We start from the raw sequence: 11,461 nt of genomic DNA on the forward strand, positions 1-11,461 counted from the left end.
CCCGTACCCTCACCCACGTATGTATGGAGCGTACCCCCACCCCAACCGTGTATGTACGGACCGTACCCCCACCCCAACCGTGTATGTACGACCCGTACCCTCACCCGCGTATGTATGGAGCGTACCCCCACCCCAACCGTGTATGTACGACCCGTACCCCCACCCCAACCGTGTATGTACGACCCGTACCCTCACCCGCGTATGTATGGAGCGTACCCCCACCCCAACCGTGTATGTACGGACCGTACCCCCACCCCAATGTGTATGTACGACCCGTACCCTCACCCGCGTATGTATGGAGCGTACCCCCACCCCAACATTCTAAGTACAGAGCGCACCCCAGGCCCCAACACCAGCACCTTCACCCAACATCGCGCATGTACGAGTCGTACCAAGCCAGACACAAGGACAGCACTGTACAACAAAATTGCCGAAGTACACACCGTACACACGCTAAAAACGCATGTACACAACCAGGACAAAGCACAACAACACAAGAATACACTATTCGAATGGCACAAAGCCACAAAACATGTCCAACAAGCACAAATACAACACATTCACTGGCCTGCAACTGCCAAAATCCCAAACAGAGGCCCAAAACACAACCACTCCTTATAACACACCCACCCAAAGTTCAAACACAGCCACACCCACCAATGGACCAATAAAAAAGGCCCACACACACAAACCATGAGCCTTTGTAACAGACTCACTGCTGCCAGACCCCACAGACAACCTACAGCACCATACTTGAACCTTTACTACACCTTACACTTGCACACCTTCACACACACACCTTCACAAACACCCCCTCATCACATTCACATACACCTGCACAACCACACCCACACACCCACAACCATCCACACCCACACCCCTCACCATGCCCACTAACAAGAATCCAAAGTTCACTAGCCAAGAGTTGGAGGTCCTTGTCGACGAAATCCTCAGAGTCGAGCCACACCTCTTTGGAACATTGGTCAGACAGACCAGCATTTCCGAAAAAACAGCCATGTGGCAGAGGATTGTCGATGCTGTGAATGCTGTTGCGTCCACCAGAAGGACCAGGCATAAATGCCAAGCCAGGTGGTACGATCTGCGGAGGAGGGTCCGAGCCAAAATGACCGACGACCACAACCAGGCCAACATCACAGGAGGAGGGCCGCCCCGCAGACCCGTACAATACCATCCCTGGGAGGAGAGGGTGATGGCCATACTGCCGGTGGTGGCAGTGGACGGATTAGAAGGACTCCGAGACCCGGGTGAGTACACAAACAACTCACCTCACATGGAGGGAACGTCATCCACAACCAAACTCACAATCAGTCACGCAACCACCCCAAACTATCGCATGACTCAACCACACTCCATGAACACGCACATGCCACTGGCGCCACCATGCCCCATGCACCCAGCTGGACAATGCCAAGTCACAGGCCACAGAAAACACCAACACAAGACACGGTAAGCCGGATGGCGGGAGTGTGGGCCCCAAAAATCACATAGTGCAACTCAGAAGCAGACAACAATGCCCTCTGCCCATATGGCCTAGGTCACAGCCAGACAAACAGTGTGTCCCCACACAGGAAAGACTTGCCAGCAAATGGCGGACACCTTGCATTAAGACATGGGGGTGAAGGCACGTTTTTGCACATGACAGCAGCTAATAAACAGCCAACACAGCAGCAGCGCAGACACAGACACTACACCCAATGGGTGCCTGGAGATCAGAAACAAACTCACATCAACAAGCCAAGGGCCATTCAAAGATCTGCTAAAAGTGTGTGCCTAGGAAGCTGGGCTGAGGTGACAGAGGGTGACACACAGAGGGAGGGAGAGGGGGAGAGAGAGGGAGGGAGACACAGGGAGACGGACAGAGGGAGGAGGCTGACACAGTGAGGGACGGAGAGGGGGACAGAGAGGGAGTGAGAAAGGGACACACAGGGAGACCAATTCAGCCTTGTGGGGTGTGGGAATGTCTGCTAGTCAGCAGGTGGACTGCGTGCATGTAGACAAGGGTGGCCAGTGCCTCAATCCCCCTCTCTTCTCCATGGCAAAACACTGGGCCATGTCTCAACCTGTGCACGAGCACAACGCCAGCTACCTGCATTATATAAGTGTGTGGAACAACTCCATGTGCCCACGTACAGTGCAACACGGAAGGCGCCAATGCATGGCTCGCCACACCTGCTCACTCCACTGCTGACTGCAGTCACAATTGACAAAACAAGTAAGACTGTGCCACACATAGGTAAAGTCTCAAAAGCTGTGGCCAAGGGACATACCCATGCACAAGTGCACTGTGAATGGAATGCAAGACATATCCAAATTCCCAGAGGAAACGTGCCAACTTTGAAACGAATGAAACATGGATGTTGCATGGAACATAAATAACATTGTCTCTCTCACACACAGGTCAACGTCGTGGATCACCCCCCAACACTTGGGGGGAAGACTCACAGGACCCGGCTCTGCGGGATGCCGATCCCACCGGCAGCGACGACTCTCACCACTCTGTGGACGACCCCGACCAACCTGGCCCCTCTGGTGTCCAACCACCTGCAGCACCTGCGTCAGGAACAACTGGGCCAACCACCACCCCCACTCCTGCCACATCCCAGGAGACACCCAGGATCCCTGCCCCACCACCACAATGCAGCCAGGCTCTCCAGGAGGGACACGGTGTACCGGGCACCCAGGAGGAGGCAGGCGACAACGCTAATGCCACCCCTCAGGGGTCCCGGAGACCCGATGTGCCCACAAGGGCAGGCCAGGTGCAAGTGGGCAGGGGTGGTGGGAGTGGAGGACGGTGGAGGCGCGAGCCTGACCAGTTGGCTGCGGAACCGGTATATGCCCATGTCAGAAACATCCTGGACACATACCGGCAGGACACCACGGGCATGGCCCAGGTTGTGTCCATCCTCGAGGAGATCAAGACCCAGCAGGCCCAGCAACATGCGGAGCAACATGCCTGTCAACTGCAACACCAAGGGCGGATGGAGGACAGACAGGCTGAGCTCGTGACGGTGTTCAGGGAATTCACAGTACACTCCGTCGGATAGCCGACAACATGGGCAACCCTCCCTGTGCCGCCAGGCGTAGATCACCACCCCCCACAGGGAGGGAACAGGAGGAGGAGGAGACATCCGACGGAGCATCCCAAACATCGTCACGGCCTGCTTCTGAGGGTTCCCGCAGGAGGGCGGGTCGTCCACGGAAAAGACCGTGAGGGTCGGCGCAACAGCACCATCTCCCAGGACACCTGGCCTGGCATCTGGCCCACTGGACCAAAAGCAGCTCATCAGCAAAAGACATTCTCTGCCACATGGACTTGCTGGTCACTGTCTGACCAATGTTGACAAAGACTGTGGCATGGACTCTGAGGATTTCCAATGGCAAGGACACCAACTCCCCTAGTGAACTTTGGATTCCACACACCCGGAAAGCCCCTCATGTCATACCCCCCCCCCCCACGTACCCCAACAAAAATAAAAGTTACACGATAAAGAGATGATGCCTACATTTTGCATTATTACCTTACATGTGTCTTGTTAAGTCTAACCATGCCAGAGTTCTCATATAACTCCAACCATCCACACCCTGGGGCCTGAGTCTGGCACAGGACACACATGGGTCACAATGTATTAGGCAAGACACACATGGAGCACCATACACACCTGTGATGGGCCCATCCAGCTGAGGGGGTGGCCGCACAACCGTGCCGACAGACATATTGAGTACAGCGACAGCCATGCGCAGAGGTCAGGGATCATGTGGAGTGTCCTGGGGGGCACCCAGGTACGTGTGGACAGGTGGCAGAACCATGTCCTGCAAGCTTGAGTCAGGTGGATGCAGAGAATGGTGGCCTGGCCAACGTTGGATGCATGGGGATGGCACATGTCACAATACCCACACAGTCATGGACATCATGCACAATACACAGTCTAATCCTACACAAACAGCTTGCATCTTGCTACTCGACACATAGACACATAGCCACTATCACGGAAAACCATGCCAGACATGCTGTATGCACCGTGGCAACACACCAGCATGGACTGAGAATAGGCACCTTGGAGGCATAGGGACACCTTTATTATTCATGTATTCGGGAATGCAGAGGCAACTCGGAGTACACATAAACAGGTCATGTGGTGTAACATGTGGGTCCAACACTGGAACCCCCCTTCTGCTGCACAAATGCGTGATAGCCATGGAACTGGCACACAAGTGTCGGCCAATAGCTAAACACCCCCTGCTGCTCACGGAGAGGCTGCCATACACCATTGATCCTCTGAAGTGGAAGTCCTGCACCAAGTCAAGCCAATGCAAACCGTATGTGTCCGAGGGCAGTGTTACACACATTGATGCCATCATCACAATCCACTATCCCATCACAGATGACTGTCAACAAGTCTGACCATCTATTCAGGTGTACCCAGCTACATGTCATGTGTACCATGGTGATGCGACATGTCTGCAGAGGAACCAAACATCGACAGGGGCAGTGTGCACACATCAGAAACAACAGCCACACCCAATACACCCCTGATGCATCCCTTACCCTAAGGAGACTTCCAAACTTGTCCGTGCGTGTAACGCTGAGTCAGCACACGATGACGTGTCCATGAGGAATAGCAGTGCCACAACAATGCAACCAGCAGACGGCATGCGCAAGTACCTGGGGATTAGAGACACACAAGAAGTCAGCCACAAAAAGCACAGCCACTTGCATGTGCATGTATTCGACGCATGTAAGGATGACAACATGCTAGGTCACAATTATGACTGGGGAAATACACTCATCACTGGCACCATCACTCCAGTGACACATCCACATACACCTCTGACTCACGTGGCATACATGCAGATGGACACACACATCGCAACACATGCCACACGGGGACCAATGCGTGCACACACAGACACTGGTACTCACCACTAAGCAAAGAAGTCGCGTATGAGGCGACTCCGGATGTCCTCTTGCGGAACCACATCCTCCACATCACTAGCCCCATTGCCAAGCCCTTCGTCCTCCACGGGTGGATGGTCCTGATCATCTTGATCCAGGATGAGTGGCACAGCTTTCTCAACTGCCATGTTGTGCAGCATGCAGCAGACCATGAAGATTTTGCAGACCTTCGCCGGGGCATATGGGAGGGCGCCGCCGGTCTTGTGGAGGCATCTGAATCGGCTCTTCAGGAGGCCAAATGTCCTCTCTGTCACTCGCCTTGTCCGGCCATGGGCGGTGTTGTAGCGGAGCTGGGCCGGCGTGATGGGGTTGCGGAGAGGTGTGATCAGCCATGGCATGTTGGGATAGCCAGCGTCCCCTACATGGAAACTACATGGACATGAGTAGGACAGGAGAAGCGGTCGTGCTGTAAGTCTACGCAAAATACAGGACAGACAGAGTGTAATCACCAACAACACATGCTCGTTCGTTGCGCAGCTGCGTCATCATTTCAGGCACCCTGCTACGCCTCATGATGTAGGCATCGTGTGCTGATCCTGGAAAAGGAGCACAGACATGTGAAATCACCATGTTGAACAGACACACCACAAGGGCATTGATGGAGTGGTAGTGTTTGCGATTCCTGTACGCTACCTCCTGTGCCTGTGGTGGTACCAAAGCCACATGTGTCCCATCTATGGACCCAATGACATGGGGCATCCCTCCCAGGGCATAGAATCCACGCTTGACCCCAGTCAACATTTCAGGGGTTGGGAAATGGATGAACTCATCCAGGTGAAGCAACATGGCCTCTAAGAAACCGGATACAGTCATTCTCCCGCATGTCAGCCAAGTCCGGAATTGCTCGGGGAAGAGGCGGCGCTCTGCAGTAATTTGGAAGTGACAAGGAAGAGTGAGTGCACTACAACAACAATTTTTTGGTGCTGAGCACATGTTAATCTGTCAATACACATATGCGACATACGGAGTCAGGTATGTGCCACATGTCCTGGACACGTATGGCTGCCAGGTGACACTCCTACCAAGACCCAGCTACACATGGAGATTGTGAACCTCCACATGCCATGGCATGGGATTAGCTGTGTCCCAGTGTAAGTGAACAGCCAGACGCAACACAGGAGTGACATACATCAACACATCATCAGAAGTAAATCAGAAGGAACGAAGCTAGCGGTAACCCTCTGGGACAGCACCGGATTATCAGTTACCCTTTGTATTAATAGGTGATAAGTTCAGATTCACCCTATGTGTGCGCTCTCGACTGGTACCCGCTAACACAATACCTCCCCAACCACTGGGGCGAGATAGGAACATAAACAGCAAAAGGCGCACCACAACCTCAAATTAAGTCAAAATCAGTCCATGTACATCCAATTTTTCTTTTCCAAAATGATCTTCTTTATTTTTCATATATAAAAATGACATTTAAGAACAGCCAGAGCAGCCGACGCGTTTCGTCCACTTGGGACTTCTTCAGGGCTGCAAAGTATATATATAAAACAATGTATAAATACAATGAATACCCACATACAATATCTACAGAACAAACAACATTATTATAAATCTTAGACAGATGCACATAAAGTACTAATGAGACGGAAGACAGAGGACAATAATAAACTAAACATGTCAGGACATAAACAAATTAAAAACAAGGTTATAAATCAGTTAATCCTTGCTATTGATTTATATTCAATAGTTTTCGATATCAGTAAGTAATCAACTCTATGGCATGTTTCCGGATAAGTAGGAATTTTAAAACTGCACAATTGTGTGGTGCGACTGGTTTTTAGAAGATTGCATAAACCATCGTTAGTTGGGTCAGAGGGGATAAAAATAGCTATCAACAGGCTCAAAGTGGTGTCACCGGAAGTGGCAAGAGAAAAGGAAGGCGGTTCAAAGATGTACCCACCGTAAGAGATAATACATCTGTTTATGTGATTCTTTCTTGAGAATACAGGAGTATCATTCAGAGTCACTAGAAAAGGTCAAAAAATGGAGGAGCATTACTCAGCGTAGTGTTCTAATATTCGCAGAGTGTCAAAGGTACATTTTATGTAACGATAACCTAAGGATTTAAGCAAAAAGTGGCGTACAAAATCTATCAAAGGGTTCATTCAAAATCACTGATAAAAGTCAAAAAAATAAAGGGTCATTACTCAACGTAATGTTTTAATATTCGCAAAAAACAGAGTGACAAAGGTACATCTTATATTAATGATAACCTAAGGAGTTAAACAGGAAGTGGAGTACACAGCTTAGCAAGGGGTCATATACAAGAATCGATAGCGCAAATAAATGAAAATATAGAATCTAATTCCAAAGTCACAAGTAAGCCCCTAAAAAGGCGTGTTCACTGTACCAAAGTACATAGGGGCAAAGAGAAAAATAAAAGAAAATAATGCAAAACCCATAGGGGTATCTGTACTTACATGGATAATGAGTACGTTGAATAAAATAGTGGTCTGATGTCGATGGGTAGCAAATGCGCGTCCCTTCTTTTTAAGAATCAAGTGTCCAATTAAATTAAAAATCAATGATAAAGTGGGATCCCGAATCTTTAGAATGCCTAAAATGAAAACACAATGAACTAATGATTATGATCAATAGTTGCGTTTTCAAATGGATTCAACTAACCCATTCACAGCATTATGTATAGGTAAATCTAGGATGGGAATAAAAATAAAATAAATTAAATCTGGGCAAAAGGGTTATAAGGGTGACCAAAATAGGACAATCAAATATTGCGAGCAACCTATCCTAGATTGTATAATCTTACCATAAGTATCCAAACAATATTTAACACCAACCGCAATATAATTTAAGGATAATAATTAAAGGTATATCCCGGTATCAAACAGAAAGGGAATCTAACCCTTGACATAGATCTACGGGGGGTTATTACTAGAGTGCCATCAGTCCTTAGAAGCAAGCTCAATAAGAGTTTTTGAGTTTGCCAACAATAGTGATAAGTTAGGCTATTTCTAAATGCTCGAAAACAACATTGTCCAAACTTCCAAGGCACCTACCCGATTCCGCATCCTACGGGTCCTCGATAGTAATCCTCAGGTATTCCGTAACACCCGAGACTCCTGCTCGTGTGTTTATATAGTAAATGACCCCATGTAAACTCCAAACACCTGGGTCCCAGCCTCGTAACCGGGATTTGTATCACGGTGCAATAACTAGAAGTAGCATGTAAACACAGTGGCCATCTTTGAAGGGTGAAAAGTAATCGGCCTGCTAATGTCGAGAGGATTTGAAAAAAGACGATAATGCAATCGCTGATATAATGTAATGGCGGACGGCACACATATCCATTGCCGTACACCTAGTTGCATGATAACTTAAAAAAGAAAAAGAAAAAAAAAAAAAAAAAAGAAAATATCATGCAACTAGGTGTACGGCAATGGATATGTGTGCCGTCCGCCATTACATTATATCAGCGATTGCATTATCGTCTCGTTTTTTTAAATCCTCTTGACATTAGCAGGCCGTTTACTTTTCACCCTTCCAAGATGGCCACTATGTTTATAGAACTTGCCCGTTTCAAAATGGTGGCTGATTTGCCCGTTTTTAGGCTTATACGGAGTGTTGTTTACTCTTTAGTAACATACCTTTTTTGAGTTATCATGCATCTAGGTGTACGGCAATGGATATATGTGCCGCCCGCCATTACATTATATCAGCAATTGCAATATCGTCTTTTTTCAAATCCTCTCGACATTAGCAGGCCGATTACTTTTCACCCTTCAAAGATGGCCACTGTGTTTACATGCTACTTCTAGTTATTGCACCGTGATACAAATCCCGGTTACGAGGCTGGGACCCAGGTGTTTGGAGTTTACATGGGGTCATTTACTATATAAACACACGAGCAGGAGTCTCGGGTGTTACGGAATACCTGAGGATTACTATCGAGGACCCGTAGGATGCGGAATCGGGTAGGTGCCTTGGAAGTTTGGACAATGTTGTTTTCGAGCATTTAGAAATAGCCTAACTTATCACTATTGTTGGCAAACTCAAAAACTCTTATTGAGCTTGCTTCTAAGGACTGATGGCACTCTAGTAATAACCCCCCGTAGATCTATGTCAAGGGTTAGATTCCCTTTCTGTTTGATACCGGGATATACCTTTAATTATTATCCTTAAATTATATTGCGGTTGGTGTTAAATATTGTTTGGATACTTATGGTAAGATTATACAATCTAGGATAGGTTGCTCGCAATATTTGATTGTCCTATTTTGGTCACCCTTATAACCCTTTTGCCCAGATTTAATTTATTTTATTTTTATTCCCATCCTAGATTTACCTATACATAATGCTGTGAATGGGTTAGTTGAATCCATTTGAAAACGCAACTATTGATCATAATCATTAGTTCATTGTGTTTTCATTTTAGGCATTCTAAAGATTCGGGATCCCACTTTATCATTGATTTTTAATTTAATTGGACACTTGATTCTTAAAAAGAAGGGACGCGCATTTGCTACCCATCGACATCAGACCACTATTTTATTCAACGTACTCATTATCCATGTAAGTACAGATACCCCTATGGGTTTTGCATTATTTTCTTTTATTTTTCTCTTTGCCCCTATGTACTTTGGTACAGTGAACACGCCTTTTTAGGGGCTTACTTGTGACTTTGGAATTAGATTCTATATTTTCATTTATTTGCGCTATCGATTCTTGTATATGACCCCTTGCTAAGCTGTGTACTCCACTTCCTGTTTAACTCCTTAGGTTATCATTAATATAAGATGTACCTTTGTCACTCTGTTTTTTGCGAATATTAAAACATTACGTTGAGTAATGACCCTTTATTTTTTTTACTTTTATCAGTGATTTTGAATGAACCCTTTGATAGATTTTGTACGCCACTTTTTGCTTAAATCCTTAGGTTATCGTTACATAAAATGTACCTTTGACACTCTGCGAATATTAGAACACTACGCTGAGTAATGCTCCTCCATTTTTTGACCTTTTCTAGTGACTCTGAATGATACTCCTGTATTCTCAAGAAAGAATCACATAAACAGATGTATTATCTCTTACGGTGGGTACATCTTTGAACCGCCTTCCTTTTCTCTTGCCACTTCCGGTGACACCACTTTGAGCCTGTTGATAGCTATTTTTATCCCCTCTGACCCAACTAACGATGGTTTATGCAATCTTCTAAAAACCAGTCGCACCACACAATTGTGCAGTTTTAAAATTCCTACTTATCCGGAAACATGCCATAGAGTTGATTACTTACTGATATCGAAAACTATTGAATATAAATCAATAGCAAGGATTAACTGATTTATAACCTTGTTTTTAATTTGTTTATGTCCTGACATGTTTAGTTTATTATTGTCCTCTGTCTTCCGTCTCATTAGTACTTTATGTGCATCTGTCTAAGATTTATAATAATGTTGTTTGTTCTGTAGATATTGTATGTGGGTATTCATTGTATTTATACATTGTTTTATATATATACTTTGCAGCCCTGAAGAAGTCCCAAGTGGACGAAACGCGTCGGCTGCTCTGGCTGTTCTTAAATGTCATTTTTATATATGAAAAATAAAGAAGATCATTTTGGAAAAGAAAAATTGGATGTACATGGACTGATTTTGACTTAATTTGAGGTTGTGGTGCGCCTTTTGCTGTTTATGTTCACATCATCAGAAGTAGGCTGTCGATTTCAGAGACTGGTAGCGGAACACTAGAGCCACAGGTCACATGACATGACACTAGGACAGCCCACACACCTTGCCAATAAGGTGTACATGAAATGACTCACCACACATTCATAGAGAGAATGCAGACATGTCCTTGTTACGCTACTCCGTGTCCCATGCATACATACGCATCTCACATCCGATACCACATGTGGCCTGGTGTGCGTAACAGTGTGCCATGTCCATCTACACACAGACACATGTTGGTTGCTGCAACAGCTGATGCTTTTGAGGGAGCACCAACATCAAGCTAATGGGGACACCCCACACATACATGACATAGTCACATCGTGCACCGTGGGTACTGACATGTCTGGTGTGGTAACCCCTGTAGCGGGCATCAGGGGACACTTGCGTGTGTTGTTGACTGTGCCATGCCAGTGACGCTCATCCCAAGTGTGCAGTACGACATGCACACATGTCAAAGGAGTTAAGGGCATGCCTGGCACACATTGCACCGTCACACATAACATCTGTACACATCTCATCATACATCTGTTGCCTCCTCGACTCAGGAGTAATGTGCCACATCACAGACTTTCACACCTGTGCCCCACACATGTAGTAATGCCCAGACAATGCCTTGATGTCCATCCATGGACAAGTACGTCAGCTCTATTCCTTCCTGTGTGCTGCCTGTCTGCGTGTGTACGGTCCGTATCGGACCGTACACACGCCTGTACGCTCACTATCACTATGGGTACGCATACGCGAGCACACCCATAGTGATACGGACCGTACACACGCCTGTACGCTCA

This window comes from Triturus cristatus, chromosome 1_1, assembly GCF_964204655.1.
Source record: "Triturus cristatus chromosome 1_1, aTriCri1.1, whole genome shotgun sequence".
Taxonomy (NCBI): domain Eukaryota; kingdom Metazoa; phylum Chordata; class Amphibia; order Caudata; family Salamandridae; genus Triturus; species Triturus cristatus.